Source organism: Mesocricetus auratus, unplaced genomic scaffold, assembly GCF_017639785.1.
Source record: "Mesocricetus auratus isolate SY011 unplaced genomic scaffold, BCM_Maur_2.0 Super-Scaffold_100006, whole genome shotgun sequence".
Classification (NCBI taxonomy): domain Eukaryota; kingdom Metazoa; phylum Chordata; class Mammalia; order Rodentia; family Cricetidae; genus Mesocricetus; species Mesocricetus auratus.
In genome coordinates, this window is record NW_024429190.1 from 4,879,965 (window position 1) to 4,906,602 (window position 26,638).

The 26,638-nt window shown below is 44.8% G+C and overlaps 1 long non-coding RNA gene across 1 annotated transcript; it reads right to left on the minus strand.

Annotated features, from left to right (window-relative positions):
* Positions 1 to 8,814: 8,814 nt before the first annotated feature.
* LOC110343351 lies at positions 8,815 to 10,493 on the minus strand. Its single transcript, XR_002385607.2, has 2 exons — positions 9,972 to 10,493; positions 8,815 to 8,897 (listed from the first exon to the last, which is right to left on the minus strand). It is a non-coding gene; the product is annotated as an uncharacterized LOC110343351 (long non-coding RNA).
* Positions 10,494 to 26,638: the final 16,145 nt, after the last annotated feature.

The following is a 26,638-nucleotide window of genomic DNA, read 5'->3' on the forward strand; positions in this document are numbered from 1 at the left end:
TCATCTGTAAAATGCAGCCACAAAGTAAATTTCTGTCTGGAACCAGTGTGAGATCTATATTTACATTTTTGAGCAGGACTTACTTTCTTTAAATCCCAAGACACTCCTGAAGATCTAGAGAAAGGGGGACACAGCCAAGTGAGGAGGTATTTGTTTTGCTTTTTCATTGAAAAAATTTTAATAGGGTTTTAAGGATTTAACAAGATATATAAAGGTAAATTTCCCTATAACTAAAACACATACAAAAAATTCTAGGTTCTTGCTGGAGAAGAGAAGGGTATGGAAGCTTTGACTACTGTGTGTAGTGTGTGTGTGTGATTATTTCTTTCCCTAAAAGTTAAAGACATTTGCAAAATGCCTCCAGTACACCCACAGCATCCAGGATGATACCACATACAGTTCAGAGTAGGGATGCAAGAAGCTGGTGCCCCAGGCAGGCATTCTTCTACGTTTGGTGATAGAATGAGTCCAGACAAATAGCAAGGTAGGACGTACATGCTGACTTTGATGCTAACTGCATTTTATACCCATGCACAGTGTAGCTAGAGCTTAAGTAGGTGGCTTTCCCCTCCTTGCTCCCCAGTTTAGAAAGGTCAGCTTGTGCAACCATGTATGATGGAAAGAACAAAATGGGGAAGGTAACCTTTGGCTGAAAATAGGAAATTAATTCCAAGAAGTGGCAGCCTGAAACCCAAATCCCGATTCCCTGCATCAGATAATGACGCAAGGCGTTCCTCTATTAATAGCAAGTTAAATAACTTAACTGTTTGAAGGAATCCCCTGGAGTTAGAGACCCTCTTCCAAGCAAAAAACATGTGGTACTTAACCATCCACTTGAGCAAGGAATGAGTATCCGCCCTCCTTCCCATTCAGTTTGTGAGGAAGCTGGCCTCTCCACTGAGAGGACTGTGTGCTTGATGGTGTGTGATCTGAGGATTTATTCTGTGGGTTTCTGTGTGTCAAGCTGCATGGTAGTGTGGTGCAATGGAAAGAGCTCTAATATAGAGTCAGAAGCCTTTGCTGGGGGTCCCTCCTCCACCATTTGTTTACTTTTAAACCAAACCATCACCTTACTCCTTTGGAATCTGAGAAGGAAACCATTGCAGTCATATTACTCAAAAGTTGTTAAATTATTGTATGTGTTTCCAGCATTGGAATATATAGTATATTATAGTGGGGCAGGGGGGGTGATTTGGGTGCCTCATTTAGAGTGCTTTGCTTATTTATTTATCTATCTATTTATTTATTTACTTATATCCTGACCACAGCCTCCCCTCCCCATCCTATTTCCCCCTCTCAATCCCATCCTCCATATTCATTCACAAAGGGGCAGGCCTCTCATGGGCATCAGCAAAGCATGATTAATCAAGTCACCATGAGACCAACACCCCCACTCCCACCCTTGTATTCAGGCTGAACAAGACAAGCCAGCACAAAGAATGGGTTCCCAACAGCTATCCAAGGCACCTGGGACAGCTCCTGCTCCCACTACTAGGAGTCCCACAAACAGACTAAGCTACACAACCGTCACATGTATGCAGAGGGCCTAGATCAGGCTTATGCATGTTTTCTGGTTGTTGGTTCAGACTCTGCATTCCCATGAGCCAGGCTACCTGTTTCTGTGTGTTTTCCTCTGATGTCTCTGGCCCCACTGGCTCTTACAATCCCTCCTCCCTCTTCTCAGTAGAACTCCCCAGGTTCTGCCCAGTGTTTGGCCATGGGTATCTGAACCTGCTTCCATCAGTCACTGGATGAAGGCTCTCTACTGACAACCCAGGTAGTCTCCATTCGGATCACAGGTGATGGACTGTTCAAGCTATGCATCCATTGCTTGGATTCTTAGCCGGAGCCAACCCTGTAGACTCATGGCAGTTTCCCTTGCATCAGGCTTTTGCCCTACTCTGTAAAGCCTGCCTTTCCTGTCATCTTTCTCAAGGGAGTGCTCTCATTTTAAACCGTTGTGTGAGTCTGTCATTGGACATCAGGGTCTTGGAAACAGATATGTGAGAAAATCAAGCTGGAGGAGGGAGACTGTGGCTTATGGTTTCATAGCTTTGGGTCTGTGTTAAATGCTGTTGTGCACACAGTGACCGTGAAAGCAGTGGCGGAGAAAGTCTTCATCTTAAGGTTACTGGGAAGCAAAGATTAGAACGAAGGACTGGAGATCCAATTTCCCTTTGAAGATCATGAGCCGAGTGACCTAGGTCCCGCCTCTACCCCTTTCCAATAGCACCACGAATTGTTGACCAAGTCTTTGGCATATGGCCCTTAAGGAACATATAAGATCTAAATGTAACAAGTATCAATGTTCTACTCACATAAAATTAGGACATTTTTCTGGAGCTTTCTCACGTTTAGCTTTCTGCAAATCTTCTGATGTAGGTGAATGAAATCAAACATATATTTGGAGCTGATTTATGGTATCACTATCATAACCATGTATACATGTTTAGAACTAGGTAAACCAATCGTATTTTTGTAGGCAAAATCTACCAAGTATTGTTTATATTTCAGTCTAGTACTGCAGGAACAAGCCGGGGCCTCAGAAGCAGGAAAAAGGAGCCCAAGTGTGCACGGGAGATTGGTGAGACACAACTCAGACCTCAGGGTCTGTGAGCTCTCAAAGCTACAGTGTGGTTACCGGCAGTGATGGAGCTGACTTGTTTGGGAAGTTTCTCTGTTGCTTAAAGCAGAATCTTACTTGACATGACGTGGTAAGTACATCTGGGTATTCTTGTGAGCATCTCATGGGCTTCCACTCTCAGGGAGTGCCCGTATGACTTGATGTACTTTATTTCCTCCGAACACAGCTTGAAGATGTTTTTGCTGTATTCAGTTCCCATAATCTTCCTCTTGTTCTGTTTTTAGATAAATTATTTATTTGTTTTACATCCAGGCCAAAGTTCCCTCTCCCTCCTCTACTCCCCTGAGTTATTGATTATGCAGCTTTTTCATCTATATCCATTCTTTGAGAATTCCAACCAAATATGGATTTCTGAACTTGGGTCATAGAAAAAAAAACTTTCACTTTTTTTTTTGAGACAGAACCTTACTGTGTAGCTCGGGCTAGCTTCAAATTCAGAATCCTCCTGTCTCAGTCTTCTGAATACCAGGATTATAGGCACAACCTACCCAGCTGGGCCTTCTGTTTGCTTCCGTACCGATGAGACTGTTTATAAAACTGTTTTCCAGAGAAAGTCTCTGTTTGTAAATGACTTCAGTTGGGAACCAAAACATTACTTCTGTCATTGTCTTCAAGTATTTGTTTAAATGACGTAATGGCTAGCAGGTGTTTCATAAGAGAATATATCTGAGTGAGTGCAATATGTGGGTGCTGTGCTAAACTTAGTTCACTCATTGCTCTGACACTAAACGTAAGCATTTGACAAAGAGAAGCCCAGCAAAGCAAGGCAGCTCTCAGTTCAAGGCCAGCCTGCTAGTAGAAGGTGCTGGTCTGGGATTCATACCTTGTTTGTATTGGACTTCAGGTCCTGAGCTCTGATTGCAACATCCTATCACTTCCTTACTGCTGGATCCTGAATTATTCTATTACTTATTTAAACATATAATGACACATTTTATAGGCAAATATGCACACCTGTGATTCAACAAGTTTTAAAAGCCACATTGTCATGGATATGTTCATGTTTTACATCAAATAAACAATCTTTTGCCAATTAGGTAACACCTTTTTCCTTTTAGTAGGTGTTTGGGTTCTTGCAGGAAATAGCACCTTGCTAACATTAAGCGCATGATTCATGAGCCAAAATGACAAGCAACTAAGCCCCTTATTACAGCTATTGCTGTGACATTGTATGGGATTACAGAGACAGAGGCAACCCATGCCTAGGAGCTTTATCTCTGAGCTCAGGCTGTCACAGAGCCCTCAAACTATAAGCAGGTGTTATGGAATTGTGTGCACGTGGATTTTAGAGGAAATTCTCTTTCCCACAGCGTATCAGTGCTCAATTTAGGAATACCTTACCTTTTAGCCTGTTGAAAACCTTGGCTTTTTCTCTAGATTACATCTTGTTTGGTTTTGTTTTACGCTGCTTGAAATCATGGGGGAATGATGGATCTGCATTATTTATTTTTCTAAATTATTAACAATTCCTTGAAGTACAGAAAAAACAATGCAGGAACTATGTTTCTGGCCGGCACAGGAGCCAGTGGGATGGGCACGGTGACAGTGGCTGAAGAGGTACTGGTGGAGCGCCTGGTCCACCCACCTAGCGGTGAGACAAATGTGCCCGTTCGTTCTGCATTCTACATCACAGTCGCTCATTCATTCCCCTGCTTACACCTTCTTTTGCTTGCCTGTTAAGTTTGTCCTAAGGTCCAGGCACAGACACAGGCTCCGTGGAAGACCTCACTCTCGTCTGTGTCCATCCTTCTGTGAGGGCAATGACGCTACTCTCCTGGGTTCCAGATTACATGTTATCAACGACATAGGAATAGGATTTGCAGGCACATGAATAATGTTGGTTGTAATGCCTTTAAGAAACTATGGTAAAAGTGTCCATGGCCAAAAGTGTTTTCCACGTTAGTCATTTCAGCTCATTGGTGATAATAAGTACACTCACATTGCAACATTACCGCCATCTAGTTTAAGAACCGTAACCAGGAAGCAAGCCTACAATCACTGAGCAGTCAGTGTCATTGACGCCCCCCCCCCACACCTACTTTCCATATCTGTGGATTTGCTTAGTCAGGATATAAATGACAAAGTTGACTCTGAAATTTCTATGGAATGAAACAGACCTTGAATAGCCAAAACAAATGGATTAATAGAATGATGATATAGCATCCTTTGTGTCAGCCTTCATTCGCTTATCATAATGGTTTTGCGGCATGATGTAATCATGCATCTTGTAAGTGAACAATATTTTATTGACTGCACACACCATGGATTGTTGTTGTTTTTGAGAGTCTTATGCATCCCAAACAAGACTAGAATCTGATATATGGCTCCACACGGTCATCTGCTTGAACTTCTGATCCTCCTGTGTCTACTAACAGTTCACCTGGTGTATGCGGTGCTGAGGCCCAAACTCAGAGTTCAGTCTGAAAGCAAGTGTTCTTTCAACTGAGGGACATCTCCAAGCCCTGCGTGTTGTTTCCCATTCACTTGTTGGCAGGTAGTTGGGCATTTGAGCTACCAACTATCGAATAAGAATATTCATGTTTTAGTTGCTCACTTATTTTGAATTGTTATGGGTCTATCTTACAAATGGGCTGATTGGGTCACATAACAATTTTATATTTAAATTGCTACATGGTGGTCCATGCTTAGAATACCTCAGGAGACTTAGGCAGGAGGATTGGGAGTTCAAGGCAACCTGGGATATAAAGAAAGATCCTGTTTCAAAGACCAAACCAACAAACCAAAGGAACTGTTGAAGAGCAGTGAAAGTCTTTTCCACAACAGCTATGCCACTTTTCTGTTAGTGTATGAAGGCTCAATTTCTCCATACTCTTAATGACTCTTGACATTTTTACTTTTTCTTGATTTGGTGTGAATGAAGAAGTAGCTCATAATGATTTTCATGTGAATTGCTCTAGTGAATAATGAAACCGAACATCTTGTGTGTGACCATTTGTATATCAAACTTGGAAAATATTTATTCAGAAGTACCTTGTATACTTTCATGTAATTTTCTTCAAAAATTTCATACATGAATATGTTGTATTACATCATTTCTACCCTCCCTGTCCCCTCTCCAACTTCTGACCTCCCCCAGTCACCTCTCAAACTTATAACCTCTTATTCTGCAATCATTGCTACACAAATACACATATACATGTATATGCATATATTTATGTGCAAATTTACTTTCAGAGTCTGATGCTGTTGCCTATGTGTAGATGTGTTTAGAGTTGACTATATAGAATTGGATGTCCTCTCAGGGGGCTTGTCCATGGAGAAAACTTATTCTCCCTCCCTTAGCTGCTTGTGAAATTTCTTTCATCATCCATGGTGGCATGTTGATGGGTGTGGTCATTGTGCATGCCTTGTGAATACAGCCATACTTTTGAGATTTCATGGATACATCCTCTCTGTCACGTCTAGAAGACACTGCCTCACAGTAAACACCCTCGTCCTTTAGCTTTTACAATCCTTCTGCTCCATATTTTGTGATGTTCTCTGAGCCTCAAGTGTGGAGGCCATGTTGTGGACATACCAGTTGTAGGCAATCAGTTATTTTAAACAGTTGAGGATATTAGTAACCTCCATCTGCTGCAAAGGTAGTATCTTTGATAAGAGGTGAGAAACATAGTCATCCATGAGAATAATGATAAATATTTAGAATGCAGTTAGAAGCTATATTAGTTTAGGAAAATGGCATGGATTCGTGTGTATATTTACAGTATCAGGCACGAGTTCTTCCCTATTGAGAGAGCCTTAAGTCCAATTAGACAGATGTTGTTTTTCCCAAAGATATAAGTGTCATTACTGAGCCATCAGCAATATTAGACCATTGTTGTAGTTTACGAGCATATAACTGTATAGGACTATTGATCACTTTTCTCCCTGTTGGCAGCTTACACACACCTTTTGATATTATGAGTGCTATCTCTTAGGGAGGAGGCTTCCAAGGCAGTACAAACTTGATTCCACCCAGTCCTGGGTCCCTAGTATGTGCTGATGTGCTGTCTCCAGCAATAGGTTCTTACTTTCAAGTTCTGAGAGGCAACCAAGTGCAGTGGCAATATCCCGTGGCTCCCAGAGGAAGCATTGTCACCCCATAAGACATAACTCCACTTAACATGCACACACACATGCAAAATGTATTTTAAAGTGATCTTATAAATAATCTATTTCCTTATGGCTTTTCCATAGTGTTATTTATTCCTTCTCTTCCATTCCTTTTCTTCTGCATCTTATTAACTTCCCTTCCATCTCCTAGGTTATGGTCCCTTCCAGTCCATGAAAAATTTTAATTCACCTGTTGCTGTTATTCACTGTTAACCTAGGGATGCAAGGATGGCTCAACTTATATAAGTCAGTAAACATAATCCACCACATAAACAGATTAAAGGCAAAACCAAAGGATCATCCCATACATGCAGGAAAGGGTTTGACAAATCCCAACATTCATTCATGATAAAAGTCCTGGAGAAACGAGGGATACAAGTGGCATAGCTCAACATAATAAAGGAAGCTTACTACAAACCCACAGCCAACATCAACTTAAATGGAGAGAAACTCAAAGCAGCTCCACTAAAAGCAGGAATAAGTCAGGGCTGTCCACTCTCTCCAATATAGTACTTGAAGTCTTAGGTTAACCAGTAAGACAACTGAAGGAGAACAAAGAGATACAATAGGAAGAGTTCCAACTATCCATATTTGCAGATAATTTCCTTTTAGATATCCAATATACAAATAACATATCTTTTTAGTTAAATTTATTATTACTCTATTATTTTAATACCATTGTAAATGGAATTACTCATTAGTTTCATTTTTATAGTCTTTGTGTGTGTGGCTTATGTTGGGAGTATGGTTTATGTTGTGAGTGTGTAGGCCTATGTGCTTCTGTACACAAATATACCAAGGCCACAAAAGGAATTGGCTGTCTTCCACTCCATTCTCAATATTATTGCTTTGAAACAGTCTTTCCCTCTTTTGGATGAGATGGTTGTCACTAATCTTTAGGGAGCTGCCTATTTCTGCCCCTTAATGCTGACATTACAAGTATGTGCTCAACTTTACGTGCAGGTGACAGGGATTTGAACTCAGGTCCTCATGCTTGCACAGCAGGTGCGCTGTGTCTCCAGACCTCATTTTTACACCTTTCATTATGATATGAATAGACTTTTTCTTATTAATATTATATCCTATAATCTAATTGACTAGTTTTTTTCTTTTTACTGTTGGCTGGTGTTTGGACAAGGTGTTTTCTGGTTCTTGGTGTCTTACTCAAGGAATCAACATAAAGATACACACATATAGTAAAGTTGGAAATTTTTGTGCAAAATCAAAGTAATAGCACAGACAGGAATGTGCTATCAAGAGTGACATTTATGAGAGAGTCCTAAAGGTCCCAGGCTATTGCCTCAGGCTTCCTTTGTGAACCTAGAAGGATGAAGAGGATCATAACTTAGGGCATAATTTGGGCGCTTCCCTTATTTTAATTGACACATTTGAATTATGTAAGCTTTTGCTCACTGCTTATGCTTGTCTCATGATGCATCTGGTTTTTAACCATATGCAAGTCCAATTTTACATATGCATAAGATGGTAAATAGGGGATTTCCCCTAAGAGTTCACAAAGAAGACACTTTCTTTTTACCTTACTGTGCATATATCCCAAACTAGACTAGTCTGGATTGACCTGCTTACCCACAAACCTGTATACATCTGAAGTGCATTTGAATAGAAGAAACTGGTCCACAAAATGGGACTTTTAAACATTTTGTTAGTGAAGATGAGAAACTTCTTTCATTGTCTAGAATTGGGAGTGTGTGTGTGAAACTGGATATAAATAGAGGTCCTGCATTGCTAAGTCTGTTGTTAGGAGAGGAAGTATGAGCACGGTATGTGCATGTAAGAACTCAGGGTATTGTTAGAAGATAAAGATGAGTATAACCCAAGCTAAGTGGAGTCCTGTGTTGCTGAGCTACTCCTTAGACTTGCTGCTTATGAATTAATTTTACTCTTGCTGTGAAGTTTTTAGCATTTTTCACTTATAGGACATTTTCAACAAGTAGAGATAGTTTTACTTCTTCCTTTTCAACATGAAAATTTCAATTGCCATTCCTTGCTTGATTAGAATTTCCAGGAAAATTTGAAATCTAAATGTCAAGAATGAAGGAGGTGTGGTAGAATTTTATTGTATAACAACAATTTTGGAGGCTGAGGCAGGAAGATCCTTTGAATCCAAGGTTTTGAGAGCCTAGGGGAAAAAAGAAGAAATACAGGTTAAACATGAAAATGTTGAAAATGGATGGCCTTGCATTCTTTTCATTTAGCTGTAAGCTTTTCATAGGGGATTTTTAAAAAGAGGTTCACAAAATTCCTCTTTAATAACTTATGTGTTTTCTTCATTTGGATACTTGACAGATATTCCCCCCTTGTTCATATGATCATATGACTTTCAAACATTGTTGTTCTAATGTAATACATCAGACACGTTGATTTCCAGATGGTAAACTAACCTTGAATACCTGGTGTGTTGTGGGACACATGCACATGTATATAATTTGTTTGCTCTCTTTATGGATTTTGTTTGTCACTAAATTAATAAGAGTTTTCAGTTCTATAGTCATCAAAGACCGGTTTTCCTGTGATATACTTATCTGGAGTTTATATATAGTTTTTAAATTCACAGGAGCCGAGTGTGAGGGGAAGACTAGAAGTGACCAAATAAGGAAACTTCTTCAAATGACAAAATAGTGTAAAAAACAAACAAAAAAGAACAATTATGTGTTGATTTTCCTTCATCTTTGAGACTTAACTCAGGGATTTCTCTGTTTATTTTATTTCACTTATACACTTACTCTTTGAATGAGCTAATGAGATATGGACTAAGCTTTGTTAGCGTTCAAGGCCTGCTGTAATCTTAGTGTCATGTGTGAAGATGCCTTGGATAGATTGGCTTTTTCCTTACTCTCTGTCCCATTATATTTAGAAGACGATCTATGAAAAGGCCTGTTAAAAACAAAAAAGCCTGTCTCTTTATATCTGGCTGAAGTATGATTCCAGTAAATATTAGAGCTCCTTCTCTAATCTCCACATTAACTGGGATTAGTAGCTAGTAGGCAAAATACTAGTAATGTGAATATTTTTGAGGCTATGGCTACAAGGCATGGCTAATCTCGTTTTTCTTTGAAAAATTGTGTGTATTCACACATGTGTGTTGTCATGTGTGCCCATGTATCGGCATATGTGTATGACTAAGCATAATTCCACTTTTGCATATTAGTGAGGATTAAGAAATGTTTCAAAGAGGTAATCAGGGAGGGCTTACCTCTGCAGGTGACATTATTGTCCTGGGTTCAGCAGTGGCATATAATACATGCAAATTAACTTCTCGGCATAGACGATTTCTTGTCAGGCTTCGTTGGAGGCTCTGACATAGAGTTGAGGCCTGACTTTTCAGCCTTGGCGCTTCCACTTTCTCCTGACAAGCTGCACAGAAACACTGGAGGCAGAAGCTCAAGAGGAGAACCACAGGAGGATGACTCTACTGCTCCTTCCTCTTAGGGCTGAGGCCCAAGGGCTCCCAGGGAGAGTCTTGCTGTTCCAGGCAGCCACACCCTCTCCAACTTCCCATCTCTTGCTCCCCACACACTAATCTTCTTTCCACTTCCTGCCGAGCCGGGTGATTGCTGGTCCCTGCCAGTGTTACCTCATTTCCTCTACCGGGAGGCTCTCTTCTACTCCTTGCCTAATTCATTGTCATGACGTGTGTCAGGCTGCCTGCCTTGTACGACGTTTTCACCAATTCCCTTCGCTTGGTCTGCCGTGCCTGTGTATTCCTCTTCTTCGAAAGAAGGTGGATGCCACCTGCAGGGTTGTCATCTCTAGTGAGATAAAGACTTGAACTTAGGGACTAGAGAGATGGCTCAGCAGTTAAGAGTGTGCCTGCTGTTCTTGCAAATGAGCAAAGGTCAGTTAGCAGCACCCACAGAAGGTGATTCACAGCCACTTGGAACTCCAATGGGATCCAATTCTTCTGATCTTTGTGGGTATCAGCATTCATGCACACATACCCCTCCTCCAAACCTAATTAAAACTAAAATAATTGTTAAAAATGTGGGTTTGCAGTAGATAATCTGTGTATAAGGGGAAAACTGATTAGAGATGTCCACAAGGCTGAAGATGCCGTGAAGGGCAGAAGAAGCTGCTCACAAGTGTCTAAGTGTGTAGACACTCAGTGACGATTTGGGCAAAACTGTCATCTCCTAAGATAAGACAGTGGTAGAGTAGACAAAATGTGACATGACTCCATTGGCAGACCTACATAGATCATGAGCATGTCAGGTGAATGATGCCATGTAGGGTTGGGTGGGGCCATCTAGAAGATCACCTCTCAGAAGCCTGAGTCTATCTAAGCAATAGTGGAGAGGGTCCCCTGTCATCACACTGATGACTACCTTAAATGTCATCATAGAGCTTTCATCGAGTAACTGATGGGAGCAAGTGTGGAGATCCACAGCTAAGCACTGGGCTGAGCTCCTAGAGTCCAGTCAAAGAGAGGGGAGGAGCAATAATAGGAGCAAAGGCGTCAAGGTCATGATGGGGAAACCCACAGAGACAGCTGACCCGAGCTAGTGGGAGCTCACTGACTCTGGACTGACTTCTGGGGAACCTGAGTAGGACCAAACTATGCCCTCTGAATGTGGATGACAGTTGTGTGGCTTTGACAGTTTACCAGGCCACTGGCAGTGGGACCAGGATTTATCCCTAGTGCATTCCCTATGGAGAGATACCTTGCTCAGCCTAGATGGGAGGGAGACTTGGTCTTGTAATAGGCTTTATTGACTCCCCATGGGAGGCCTCACCCTCTCTGAAAAGTGGATGGGAGCAGAGTGGGGGGGAAGATGGAGGGAGCAGGAGAAGGGGAAGGAGGGGGAACTGGAGTTGTTATGTAAAATAAAAAAAGATTGTTTAAAAAGAAAATAAACCTGAGTCGAATCATCTGGCAGGATTTCAGAGGCTGGACTTTAAAGTCTAGAAGGGAAGCTCAGACCCAAAAGAGGATGTCCAGAACAGTCCCTGACAACACAGAGAGTTGGAGACTGGGTACCAGAACGTGTGCTTCTATTGCCTTGGAGGATAATGATGATACTAAATTATACTTCCTGGATGGGAAGAAAAGGATGGCCATAGAACCTTAAGTACTTGTTACTTCAGTTCAAAGTGATTTAGGAACTAGATGTGGACTTGGAAAGAGCAACTCATAATTTAATCTAATTATAAGACAGTCATCGAAAAGAGACATGGTGGTGTGTTTCTAGTATAATGTCAAGCAAAGAGACTGTCTGTTCACTGTATAGGGCTACTGTCATGTGGGGCAAGTTTCTGGGTCACAGGCATCAGAATTTTCATGGTGGAAAGGATCAGTTTTGTTAGGGTATCATGAAGTGACTCAATCTCTCTCCCAATGGTAACAAATTCACAGTGGTCCTGTCGTTAATTTTCAGTAGTCAGAATTCACTGCTAGTGACTCCACACATGTTGTCTGGAGTGCCTCTTCCAAATGCATAGCTATTAAGCAACTGGACAGTAGATACCCTGAAAATCCCACCAGGACCATAGCTGGTACAGTCAAATCCTTTCAATGCTAGCACCTGCCAACTCCAGCATCCCACTTAGTGGGTGCGATCAACGGGCAACCACTCATTGTTATCCTTCTTTCTTTCATAAGACACCTTCCTTCTCCAGGTGAGCCTTTCCCATGCTAGAGGAACTGTTCTGCTTTGCTCTTCTTTTGATTGTTTGTTTCTAAGCAACAAAACTTGACTGCTGACTGTTGGAGCCTGAATGGCGTCTCCACCACCACTTTAGTTTACAGGGTACCCTGTTCTACTTTGCTTTCTGTTGCAGTGACCAACACTCAGGAAGGAGAGGGTTTATTCTACTCACAGTTGACAGTCTATTCTCAGGGGATGCCAAGGCAGGAACTCAAGGTAGGAGCACAGGGGAGCAAATAAGGCTTACTGGCTTCCAGGTCCTACCCAGTCACCTTTCTCACACAACCCAGAGCTACCTGCTTAGGAGTAGTATGGTCAGTGGGACTGGACCATCCTGCATAATTAGCAATCAAGAAAAATGCCAACAGATGTCCCGCGCTACCGTCTCGCCAGCAAGAACGACGCAGAACACTCGGATCCTTCTGCAGTAAAGCTTTAATGCATCTTGAGAGATAGATGATCAGCTTCTTAGAGGGAGACCCCAAGCTAAGAAACCCAGCCCCTTATATAAGCCTAGGAGCTCCGAGTGAGACGTGTAGAGCCGGGATTGGTGGTTTGCACATCACCCCAGATGACGCCACGGGAGGTGCACAGCTTAAACGGTTAACTCCAACTGACAGCAGATGTCAGCGCCATCTTCTAACGGTTAACTCCAACTGACAGCAGATGTCAGCGCCATCTTCTAACGGCAATAGCGATAGCGAGGGCGGCTCCTCACAAACAGACATACTCCATGGGTTAATCTGATGGAAGACAACTCTTCAGCTGAGGTTCCTTCCTCCTAGGTATGCCAAGTTTGTATCCAAGATCAGTCATTACATACTACATCACCTTAGAGCTACCGCAGAGTGTCTTTTCTACATTCTTGATACATCTGCTAATTTTAGTTTACAAGTTCATTTGGGCCTGGGGACATTCGATGTTTAACTCCACTGTATTTCCCAAGAAGGCATGTGAATGCACTAATAACAGCCTGCATCCTGAGACCTTAAGAAGAACTAAATTGAGAAGTAAATGAGGAGCTAATAAATTCACAAGCAATCAGAGATTGGGTATCAATAGTCTTATTTTTTTAATGAAATGTCATTTTGTGTCTGTATTTTCATATCACAGTCCATCATCATTACTTCTGTCTTATGAGGCTCTCCTTTGGAGATTTCCAGCCTCACTGACTGATAATGCACATCTTTCTGCCTAGGATGTTGAGTCCTGACCCCAAAGTGCTTGAGGTCCATCTGCAGGAAGGCAGAATGCATGCTCTGTAGGTAAGATGGAACTCAATCATTTCTAGCAAGTCTTGCCAGGTAAGTAATGCTGGGTGCCTGACATCACTAAGCTAGAATCTAAGTTTCTTTTCTGATCAATTTGGAAGGCACTTTACTGTCTCTGAACCTCGGTTTTGTGTCTGTCAAATGGGATAATGCTTATTTCCCAGGTTTGTAGGAGAGTGGAATCCATACACTGTCAATGCCTTGGACAATGTCTGACACCTGATTTCTCAGCAAATGCTTCCCAAGAGTCATAAAATCTTTTGCTTCCATCTGAAGAATTTCTTTTCCTACCGGTGAGAACTGACAGAGCTTTTCCAGAATCTTCTGCAAGCGTTCAGTCTGTTCAAGTGCTGTGCTCTCATGCTTTGCCTGGAACTCCTTGTCCTCTGCTGGTATCACGTGTGCCGCTGGGCCACAGCTTCCAACTCCTGGCACTGTCCCTGAGCCTGCAAGTTCTGGGTACTCCTGGCTTGGACCCTCACACTAGAGCCAGGTAGTCCATCTTTTGTGGTAGAATTGGGGATTCAATTTAAGGTTTGTACATGTTCAACAAACACTCTGCCATTGACATGTGTCTCAAACCCTCATTTTACTCTCCCTTTTGAGATAAGGTCTCAAGAGTTGTCCAGGCCTTGAACTTGCAATCCTCTTATATTAAGCCCTGGAGTAGCTGTGATTACAGTCTGTGCCACCACGTCTGACTACAAAAGCTTTGTTCTATGTCAGTCAGAGCTGCTGTAAGGAGATGGTGAACAAGTCTAGCTTACAAATAGAACTGGTTTGTTTCCTTCTTTGAAAGATTCCTTTAAATTTTTATTTTGTGTGTATGGGTGTTTTGCCTACATAAAATCTCTGAGCACCATGTGTGTGCTTGGTGCCCACGGAGGCCAGAAGATGGTGTTTGAGCCCCTGAAACTGGAGTTATACGTGATTGTGAGCTGCCATGTGGATGCTGGTAAGTGAACCCAGGTTATCTGAAAGAACAGTGTGTGCTCTTAACTTCTCCAGGCTTGGTTTGTTTCTTTAGTGAAAATATTTCTTCCCTATGAACACCTACCTGCCCGCCCCCTCAGAAATTGATTACTGGCTTGCATTTTCACAGCCTGATTGCAGACTGGCAAGTGGCTCCTCCTTGGCATTTAAAAACAACTTCTGTTTCTGTTGTCATGTGAGATGTGCAATCCCAGGTGGCCGAGCGTGGCTTTGACCACAGGCTTCCTGCCTGCAAAGCAGAGGAGAGACTGGCATTTCTACCCAAAATAGGCTCAGGGCACTCTTTCGCTGATAACAAGGGGAAATCATTCAGTTGTCTATGATTACTAAAGGATATGTAAGAAATATGTTCTCTACGGTGGAAATTGCTGCCCTTGGGCAACAGGAAAAGGGTGACCATTACGTTATATGTAGGAAATGGGAGACAGTGAAATAGAGGCCAAACGCACAGGGCAACCTCGATAAAGGGGTTTGTATCACAACCTTCTGAGTCCTTTTCAAAGCCAGTTCTCATGGGCATTTAAAGTATATCTCTAGTATCAATCGTTGAAATGAGAAAAACATTTGCCCACTGTGGTTACTGTTATTGGAGGCTAATACCAATAAAGTGGTCCTTAAATATCCCTGTAATGTCCTTTGAGATTAGAAAGAAACTTTAAAGATGAAGGCTGACTTGGGAATTCACCTGCCCTTGTGAAATGCTGCTATTCTGACACGGTGTGGAGTCATCTCCATCTTCAGTCAGCGCTCTCCTCATGTGCATGAGGTCATCACTGAAAAAAGATGGGAGAACTCTGCCATACCAAAAGACCTACCTAACACATCAGATGGGTGAGTCTAGCATAAAGCTGCTTCAGCATGCCGATGTTAGATACACTAGAGCTTGATTCTCAGTGACCAGAGATCCTCAGGGGTAGGTCGCCGAGGTTGTGCCCTTAGAACACTGCTTCAGGAATTATGGCTCAGGGAGAAAAAAGTGCAATCAGACAAACCAGGATCTGAGCTGGGGCTATTACTTGATTCCCAGGACAGTAGGAATACCTGGCACAAAGATCCAGCCCACCCGCCCCTACTGGCCCATCCTCTGCTCCCACAGCTGTCAGGATGTGATCACAGTATGGGGTCAGAGGAGTGAGGCCACCAGGGACGCCCAGTTCTGGGAATGTCTTTCACAGTTTCAGAGAGTGATCCCTGGGATCTACAACATTTCATATCTTGCAATCCACAGCACCCCAGGGCCAGACACCTGTCCTGGAAACAGTTGTGATCCATGCAAATAAAGGGATCTAAAGTGTGGCAGAAGAAAGGGATGACAAGACCCAGGTCAGCAGCAAAAGCCATGCACTTAAAGCCCTGAAACAGAGAGCCACAGATCCAAGTTCTAGGTGAGCTGGGATACGGTCAGACTCAACCATTCATGCCATGGGTGGGGGAGATCAGCTTCAGCCCAAGTTGGAAGAAGTTTGTCCATCATTACTGAGGATATCACTAGATGAGACTAGAATGAGAAGCCCTGGGTGCTGGAACTGCGCTGCTCTGAGCTGGGGAGGGCAAGTGTTTGGCTGCTGGAAGATGCAAGACTCTGATAGCCACCGTCAGCTTGTCTTGCATTCACACACACACACACACACACACACACACACACACACACACACACACACGGGGTTGGGGGAAGAGATTCTGTTCATCTCTGCCTCTTTTTCCTCTATAGACTAGCATTCTTTGCTCATGGAAAATTACTTCACAAATATAGCCTACCCAGGACTCTCTTGGTTTTAACTCTAAAGCGAATCCACTGTGGGAGTTACTCGTCACTATTTCTCTCCTGTTCTTGTGGGGGTGGGGATTCTTGTAGAGAATGGGCCAAGGGAGGTGGTGGCTGAGGCTCTCAGCACTCAAATGGGGGCTTGTATCCTTTCCCCGAGTCAGAGCAGCCTCACCGCATCCACGCTTATGGCTGCCCTTGTGTCCCCTCCACTTGCCATCAAGCAGAAGGCCTTGAGGAGGGAGCACGGGATCTTGCCAGGTCTTCACAAGCCAGGTGTGGCATGCACCTTCTCTACTCTGGAGTCACGCCTCACCTTCCAGGAGAAGCTGTGGGCAGTTTCCATATCCTACCCCCACCTGCCCCAACACTAATAGCCACAGAGATACACGTGCTCACTGAGAGCCTGGGGGAGAGAAGTATGGGATGCATGGGTTTTGAACAGGAGGGAGGTGACTTCTTTTTGACAAGCTGTGTTTTGTCATTGTCTCAAAAGTAATCTCAAATTGTCTCTGAAACATGGGCTTTGAAGTTCACATCTGTGGAAGCCAAGGGGAGCAAGAGCAGTTGTGAAGTGGGAACCCCGGGGCCATCTTTGCTGCAGGTTAGGAACGGAGTCCTCAGCTGTCCTCCTGCCTCACGCACTGGGATGCCCCTCCCATTCGTAGTTCTGTGTTACCTGCAACTGGCTTCCACAGTTTGAACACAGTTGCCCAAGTCTTGCATATTAAAGATTTGCTCCCCAGGCCATTGCTTTTGAGCAGTGATGGTGAGGCTCTGGGAGAAGGAACCTAGTGAGGTGTCATTAACTCATTAGGAATTTACTCTCAAGGGAACCATAGTCTCTCCGTGGCTTGCTGGCCATGAATGGAACAACCTTCTCTTATACACTCTCACCATAGTGTCCTGTCATATTTCCCAGACAACGAGTCCAGTCATCGTGGCCTAGAACCTCTAAAACTACCAGTCAAACAAGCATTTCCTATTCTCACTGCCTTGGGCAATTTTGCTGCAGGAGGTGAATGGCTAACTCCTTCTTTTCCTGTCTGGTCCCCTCTACTGGGCCCTAAGAGCATTCTCAAGTGCTAATGAACTTGTTCTTCTCTTACTTTAACCTTGCCAAAGATCCTGAGAAACAGCAGGCTAAAGTCCAAATCCTTAACTGAAGACTTAAAGCCCCACAAGACCTGTGTGTCTTGGCTCTAGTCCTCTGTGAACATCTGATCTTTCTCCATGAAGAGTGCACCAGGTTTTAGCATAGAGCAAACTGCCTGTATTATGGACATATGTTCCCTGAGGAGTGCTGGGTGCCTTACTCACATAGTACCAGCATCTAGACCAGGAGGAAACAGTATTTGAGTCTCCACCCAACTAAAAAAATATTTATTTTATGAGGTTCTGTATTTGCACGCATGTGTTATACACACTACACATGGTACCCTTTGAAGCCTGAAGAAGTTGTCAGATCCCCTGTGTGCTAGCTAGTTTTATGCCAGCTTGACTCAAGTTAGTTATTTGGTAAAAGGGATTCTCAACTGGGAGAACATCTCCATCAGATTTGCCTGTAGGCAAGTTTGTACTTCATTGTCTGAATGATTGGTTGATGTGTGAGGACCTAGCCCACTGTGGATGGTGCCATCCTTGAGTTGGTGGTCCTGCATTCTGCAAGAAAGCAGATTGAGTAATGAGGGTCAAGTCAGTAAGTAGCAACCTCCCATGGCCTCTACATCAGCTCCTGCCTCCGGGTTCCTGCACTGTTTGAGTTCCTGTCTTGACTCCCTTTGTCAACTGAGTTTGGCCTGCAAATTGTAAGCTGAAATAAGCTCTTTCCCTGCTCGAGTTGTTTAAGGTCATTGTGTTTTATCAAGGCGATAACGACCCTAACCAAGACACCCTGGGACTGTAGTTATGGAGGAGCCACCATGCGACAGCTGGGAACTGAACCCAGGCTCTTTGTAAGAGCTCCAAGTGCTTATAATTGCTAAGCAGTCTCTTTAGCCCCATTCACTTCTGTTTCGATGTGAGTAACTAATGTTATGCTATGTTCTGATTGTGTAAGATGTGGATCAATCTTTTCAACTTGTTATTTATTCTTTGTGTCTTTCACAGCATATCTTTCCATCTCGCCCATCTCCCCCAAATAAAATAAAACAAAATTTAAGGGAAGAAAGGGAGAAAAAAGGAAGAAGGGGAGAATCTCATCATAGAAGCTGCAGTGAGACACATTGGGTCACGCAGAAAGCCCCTTCATCCATACATTTTTATATTCAGGTATTCATTCCAGAGAATCATTGTCGAGGCCTCTGGTCTCTGCTGCACCATGGATGCTGGGACCTCACTGGGACTCTTCCTGTTGCTTGCCTGTGCTGTGGAGACCCTGCAGCCCTGGGTCCACAGGACCTCCCTCACCTTCCCCAGTGCTCTAGATCACAGATGCCGTGGATGTTGGGGTGGGCCAGAACATATCCCTGGTTCTGGGCCTGGGTAGTTGCAGGGTTGGTCGGTCAGCCCTCCACTTGTCCCCTGTCCTGACCACTAGGGTGAGCTCTCCAGCATTGCCCAGGTGAGTTCACCCCTTGCAGCGATGAGCAAGGGGAGGGGCCAGTTCTCCCACTTTTAAGTCCTCAGGGTCAGTTCTCCTATGCTTACACTTCCAGGGTGAGCTCTTCTGTGTTGCCCAGGGGCAGTGTAGGGGCCTCTCTCTCTAGTGCTGCAGCTGGAGGGGCGGGACAGCTCTCCCTCTCTTGTGACCCTAGGGCCAGCTCCTCCATCTGCCTCAGGCATTGATGGGTGCAGGGGGCAGGGCGTCTCTCCTCCACCCATGCCAACATGCGAACCATGAATGATGAGAATAGCTCCCCCATGCCCACAGCTTTGGAGCTGCGCCTTCAGAGCTGGCTCACGTGCACCTCTGCCGGCAGGTCTGGCCTTAATGTACTGCCCAGGTGAGGTGCTGGGCCTGCTCTCTGGAGTGTTGCAGCTTGTGGGGGACAGAGACAGCTCTCCTGCTCTTATGACCTCAGGACCAGCTCCCCCACCTGCCCAAGGCACTGAAGGGGTGGGGGGTGTCATCTCTCCTCTGTCCATGCCACCCCAAGACAGATGAGGAATGGGGACAGCTCTCCCATGCTCCCACACTCAGGGCTAGCTCACCTCTGCCACAGCTCTACTGCTCGCTCCAGGAGAGGAACACGGCCGGCTTTCCTGAGTGCTGCAGATGGTAGCGGGGAGGGGAGGGTCAGCTCCATCATCAGCCATCAGCGGTAGGGGGTGAGGGGTGAGGGGACTGGTCAATCAATCTTGTCCTGCACATTCATTAACTGACCATGATGCATGATTGAATTTTTCATCACCAAAACCTGATTGTAGTTTTAGGAATGAAATGGTGGGTGTTCATGCCTGTTCACCAGAGTTAGCTCTCAGGACTCAGAGAGTCTGCCCCACAGTCTGAAATTCAGTTCATGGTTCCTGAAGGTAGCGAATACCTTGTGGGAGTACCTAGGAACTCAGAACTGGTGGCGATTAAATTCCTGCTGACTTCGCCTCCATGCTGAACCACAGATTCTCTCAGAGAGAGGATGAGAAAGCTGATGAACCAGAGGGAAAGAAAAGGGATTTTATGACTGCAACTCTCCAGCAAAGAGAAGGAGCTCCCGGACAAAAAGAAAAGAGGGAAGAAAGGAGTGAAAGAGAAAGAAAGAGAACATTCAGAGAAGCCCAGGAGAAATTGGCCAACACTGCTGCTCTTGCCTCCATCTCAGTATTGTTGATAGATGACTCTTCTGTAGAAACCGAAGCAGCATCAGCCAACGGAGCCGACAAATATCAGTCCCAGTGAATGAGAGTCCCATGCTACCTAGGAAGGATGGTCACAAGCTCCGGGATACTTTATTCTCCAATCCTGGGGACAGACAGAAAGGACACAAAAGAATTACCAATTTCTGCAAGCCACCAAGTGGGCTTAGTTCTATGACATAATTTTCAGTGGCATGGCCCATGTTTTGGGCTTTTTACTTACAAAGATGAGGTTGGGGACCCCAGAGAACATAGCAGCAACTTCTGTTGTTCACAAGCTTCAGGGAAGATGGGTGACAAGAGCTTCCTTCTGGGGAGACATAGGGCCCTCAGAGCTTGGGGTTCCTGGAAAATGTTCCAACGTCTTCTAAGCTGCTTGACACAGCTGTTTGTGAACAAGAGTTTTCCCTCGTTGATTCAGGGTTAGAGCTGTGTAGCTGTCAACGCATCCTTCCTAATGACAGTCAGTCCTATTTCTACACCTCCATGTGACCTACTTTCCCAGATACATACCAAGCCTTAGTAGACAGAGAGATGAAGGCTAGGTCTGTGTGAGGTTGGGTTTTTTGTTTGTTTCTTTGTTTTTGGGGAGGTTGATTTTATTTCTTTTAAATTTATTTATTTAATTTAGAATCAATCTTATTTTACATACCAATCCCAGTTCTCTCTCCCTCCCATCCTCCCATGCCCTTCACCGACCTCCCCATCCCACCCCCCCCATCTCCAGGGAGGGTGAAGCTTTCCATGGGGGATCATCAAAGTCTGTCACATCATTTGGGGGAGGGCCTAGGCCGTCCTCCATGTATCTGGGCTGAGAGAGTATCCCTCCATGGGATCGGACTCCCAAAGTCCATTCGTGCACTAGGGATACATCCTGGTTCCACTGTCAGAGGCCTCATAGACTGCCCAGGCCTCCTAAATGACATCCACATTCAGAGGGCTTGGTTCCCCAGCTTTACGACTGGGGTCCATGTGCTCTCACGTGGTCAGGTCAGCTGTTTCTGTGTGAGTTTTTACAGAAGTGAGAGATGAGCACTTTCTCACCTAATACCACCCAGGGGCCAATATGTGTTCAGTGCTCATAAGCCCAGAAGTCTCAACAGTCATTGCTTCATTTGCTAACCCTCTGTCACGTCCCCCTGCTTTACAGATCAGGAAACAGGCCATCCAGAACTTTGGGCTTAGAGACTGAGCCCAGCACCCGTGCTGCAACGCTCTTTCTGAGTTTGAAGCTGGCACAGCCAAAGGAGCTATGTCTGGTGGTGGAGGCGGGGGCGGGGGGGGGGCAGTCTACAGAGTGGGTGTGGGGAATTCTAGTAGAGGGAAAGTAGCCTTTGAGTCACAGGTGGCGAGGAGCAAGCCAGATGAACCGTGGGCATGTGGAAAAGTCTAGAAGAGTAGAGAGGCCTTGCTTCTAGCTGAAGAGAACACTAGATCCCACTGCATGAAGCAGGGGCTGCTTGGAGGAAGTGGAGGCAGCTGGTGGAGACTAGGCCCTCTCCAGCTCTGGGCAGTTCCTCTCACGCTGAAGCCAAGGTACGGATGTGGTTTCCAACTCTCTGGAGGCCCCGAAAGATATGTATCCTGGCCCCATGCACGCTTGATTTAGAGATAAGTGCTGGCCTGGAACCCAGAGGAGCGGGGCTGCTTAGCGCAGATCCCAGCTTCCCCTGGTCTTCACCTCTCCCCTTGCCTCCCCTCCCTCACTGCCCGAGACACATCATGTTTCTGCCCAGGTCCAGCAAGTACCATGTTCCCCTGGGTGATCTTTGGGTTTGGGGCCCCCATCCTTCTCGTACCTCAGTGAAGACAGAGGTATTGTTTCCTTCCTCTGAGGAAGAGGCCTTGTGGAAGGTATGGACCTGGACTTCACATTCCTATGAAACTGGCTCAATCCAGCTTTGTCCTGCCCACTTGGAGGCTGGAAAGGGCACAGATCCACCCTCAGAAAGGCTTCTCTGACCATCTGAGTATCCAATGGCATTTTCTGTCTCAGTCCGGCTGGCTACCATGGGCACTGAGTTGTTTGTATGGGGGCTGGACAGACCTTGCTTCTTCATCGACAGACTTTAGTGTAAGATCTGGATCTTATTCGTTTAAAGGCAATCTTTGGCATCAAGAACCACATTTGCCACACAGTGGGTGCTCAGTGATGCTTATTATAAAATGGGTGGGGAGGATGAGAGAGACAGAGAGGGAGGAAAAGAAGGGGGAATTTTCAGCTAACTCTTACAGATGTTAACTGTGTGAACTGGGGTGCATGCCAATAAATCAAGAATGGGAGGGGTCAGAGAGCAGAGCACACACGTTTTGCTTTGTTTTTAACAAAAATATCTGATTAATCTTCCAGAGGTGCTACCTAAGGCTACACACAGAACCTTCATGAGAAATAATAATTTAATTTTATTCTCCGTTTTGGTTTTTTATTTTTGGCTGTCCTGGAACTCACTCTATAGATCAGGATGGGGCCTCAAACTCAGAGAGCCACCTGCCTCTGCCTCCCAAGTGCTGGGATTAAAGGCGTGCGCCACAGCTGCCTGGCTTTTATTCTTGTTTTCCTTCTTCAGGTAGTGTAGTGGCATGGTGGTTAACTTTCATTGTCAGCCCGGCTGGATCCAGAGCACTTAGAGAACTGATGGGGTTCACCTGTAGATGAATGTGTGAGGGCGTTTCTAGGAAGGGTTTACCTGGGGCGGGGGTGATTTAGAATAAAAGAGAAAAAGAGAAAGTCCCCCTGCCACCAGCGTCCCCTCTCAGCTTCCTCTTTCTTGCTATGTAAGCTGCCCATCTCTGTGAACTGAACCCCTTGAAAACGTGAACACCAAATAAATCCTTCCCCCTGAAGGTTTTCAGTCAGGCATTTGGTTACAACAGTCAGAAAAGCAGCACATGCCGTTCCAGGTGTTATGCTTTCCTTTGTAAATATTAATAGAAGTTATAATCTTATATTCCTAAATCGTTACTTTGTTATTAAAATACTCCAGTATGCTAATGTTCAAAGGCATTAGAGGTACATAATATCAAGTAGGTAAATTTTTGAAAAGGCATTTTGTGATTATCATATTATACATGACACTGTATTGCTTTTAAATCTACCACCTCACTTAATGTTCACCACAATCATTCAGTATGGACAATATTTTTTCTTACTTTACAAAAAGGATACAATTACAAGAAAATCCCAAGTTGCAAGAAGACATTTATTATAACGTATGAAAACGGTAAGGGTACAAAAGGTGAGGCTGAAAATGTCCCTGAAGGGAAAAGGAAATAGAATGTACGGAATCTAAAATCACAAGAGGAAGGTTAAGTACAAGAAAATAGTCCCTCGTAGGCATCCCAAATCAAGCCCCAGACCGCCATACCGATGAAGCAGATGAATGAATGCACTGGTGTTATTATCAGTAAGATGTTGCCTCTTGATTTTTGCTGGGTAATTCCCAGTTCCTTAGTACTAGTGTATGCAAAAGGACAACTAAGTATTTATTATTGCACTTTGGAGAAGAGCAAAACATGCAGAGCCCAAAGCCTATGAGAACACAGGGAAGGTTAGGACTACCAAATGTATCCCCTTCCTCAGGGGGCTGGGCCCCATCATCCCATCCTGGCCATCCGTCTTCCAGTGTGCAGAACAACAGGGCTGAAAGAGGCCTTGGGCAAGAGATTTCTGGATACAGCAGGCTGTTGCACAAGATGCTTGGTCAAGCCTTTGGGTGTTCTCTCCGGCTTGTGCTGGAGGGCTCAGGTATTGCAAAGGCGACACCCGCACAGATAAGGAGAGATTTGCGTAGTTCCCCATCCGACTTGCACATATTCCCATTTGACCCAACACTCAGGTCATGAAACGACTCACTGGTAGGCGAAGTCCGAAAACAGTGACTGTCTCTCCACCACTCTGGGTTCCGTGACTGCAACTTAACTGTGGTCCAGCACAGGGGGGACCCAGGCCTGGTTCTGAGTGGATCAGCATATGGACAAGGCCCAGGAGAAGGTTCTGGAGGCACAGAGACCCATGCCTAGTTTCACCCTGTTTTCTGTGGACTTGTGAGAATAATTTCAGCTAAGTGTTAGTTTGCACATCTGGAAAGTCACAGCCTGATAGTGCTTCCTTCAAAGGGCTGCTGTGAAACGGAATGAGGTCACACACCTCAGTGGAGGAGCCTGAGGCCTGTGCTCCTTACGTCTCTGCTTGTGTGTGGAGGAGTATGCGGGAAGCCATACTTTCGTGATCTTAAGGGTCCCTGATTTGCCGCTCGCCATTAATGAGAGGACACGGACAAACCCAGTTCGTGTCACGCTGCCCCAGCCTCATTTCCCATCTGCAAAGAGAGTTGGCTGAGGGTATTCTGCATGCCCTGCCTTTCAAATGGGCCAGCCCACAGCCAGCGTGCTGGAGAAGAAAGTGTGGAAACATGTCAGCTCTGCTCACAGGAACCACAGGAGGAAAATGTCTAACCGGCACACCCGGGCAGGAGGAGAGAGCCGTGAGTAAACGGAAGTGGCAAGGAGGAGCAGCAGAGTGGTGGCAGCCTCCCTTGAGCTGCGCACACCTGTCCCTGTTAAGGGGCATCCAGAATGGGAGGTAACACCCCCACAATGCGTATTTGAAAGTCACAACGAGGCATTTATTCTTTGTGAACCAAAGGCCACAGTGTCCCCCTCCCAGTCCCACACCCATCTCGCTAGAAAACAGACTGAACAACAGCAGCCAGAGAGAAGGGATGAAAATTTTAGAAGCCATTTGTCAGTGTGACTGTTCTGCCTGGCTTTGCCAGGAAGGTGTACAGCCTGCTGGCCTGTGCAGACTTGTAAAGACCCTGGTTATATCCGGAAACCTGCCATTTGTGATCCACGTATTCACCAACACACACTTAAGCTCCTTCGTGTTTGAAATATCTGATTTTTACAGGAACTTAGTTGGAGGAGACAGCTAACATGCAGCAGTGTGTGAAGCGTATGGACGCACACTGAGTCTTAAGAGGTACTGTTGTGACTAGTGTAAAGATCTGCCTTTGTGTATTCTCTTTTCCCCTGTGGCAGGAAACCACCTTACATTTCTGTCCTAAAACCTTTCTGAGACTCTGCTAAAATGTTTGAAAATATTTAGTTCCTGAAAATTAGATACTAGTGATTTTAGAGGACATTATCGCCAGAGAACCGTGAAACAAGTCAAGTTATAACATATAGCCATGAGGACCCCTTGGCTATGGTTATATTTCTAAGATTGACTCACAACAGAATAAAAGACTAGCTGCTATCTTTTGTGCTGTATTTTTTTCCTACAAAAGAGAGAAGAAATGCATTTCTTTTTCATTCCTTTTGCAGTGCTCTGTATCAAACCTGGAAATTGTGTCTGCTAGGGAAGTACTCTACCACTGGGCTAGAGTCTTAGCCATAGGAAATCTATAAAGTCTTACAGATATTCTGGTTTTGATTGTTTGTCTGCTTTAGTACTGGGGCCTCACACGTTAGGCAATCACTCTGCCACTGAGCTACACCACCAGCCTCACTCCATCCGCTGTTGCTAGACAGTCCACATGGACTCCTGTCTCATTAATAAAGAGAGTAGGTAGTCTCCAGTGTTGATGTGCTCTTATCTAGTGGAGCAACTTGGAGCCAAGGTGGGGAAAGACCAAGGGCATCCTGGAAATGAAATGGCTTTCGTATGTCAAGTGACTGTCACCCAGAGTCTAGGGTGAGAACATGAGGAAGTTAGAACACAGCAGCTGACAGTGGTATCATTTTTGGGACTTGAGTATATAGGACTGTGTTTTCTACTTATCCCTCAGTTAAAACCTGGCTTTTGTGAGAAACTCCTGACTAAACTTACAAAGGTCTTGAGATGTCATGATTCCCATCTCCGAAGTAATTTAGTGGCGTTTTTCTCAGTTCCCCTTTTCAATTCTCTTCTTTCCCCAACATTGACATATCTGATTCCCCAGTTAACTCTTGTTGCTTTATGTCATTTCAACCCCACTCCCAGACTCATCCATCGCTGTATCCCACTGCCTAGAGTAAACATCTCTCTCTGGACCACAGGTCTCCCATCCTGTCCTTTTGCCTTATCATTTTTAACCCCATGGGCCCTTTACCATGTAAGTTTGGCCTTAAAAATCTCCTCATATCAACAGCCTGTCAGTCAGATCCCTTTCTGGCCTTTCGTTATCCTAAGGTTGAGATCCAAAGTCTTTCGGGGCAGGACCTGGAGGACCCCCGCCCCCGCCGCCCGGTTCAGACCCTCCTGGTTTACTCCTAGACCTTCCTCTTTGTTTCCCCACTGGCTCTTCCCTCTGCCTGGAATAGCTGCTCTTCACGTTCAGGCCTTATACAAGTATCACTTCCTCAAAGAGCTGTCCTCTGACCGCACCCCACGGCTCCAACCCACTCATCTCCA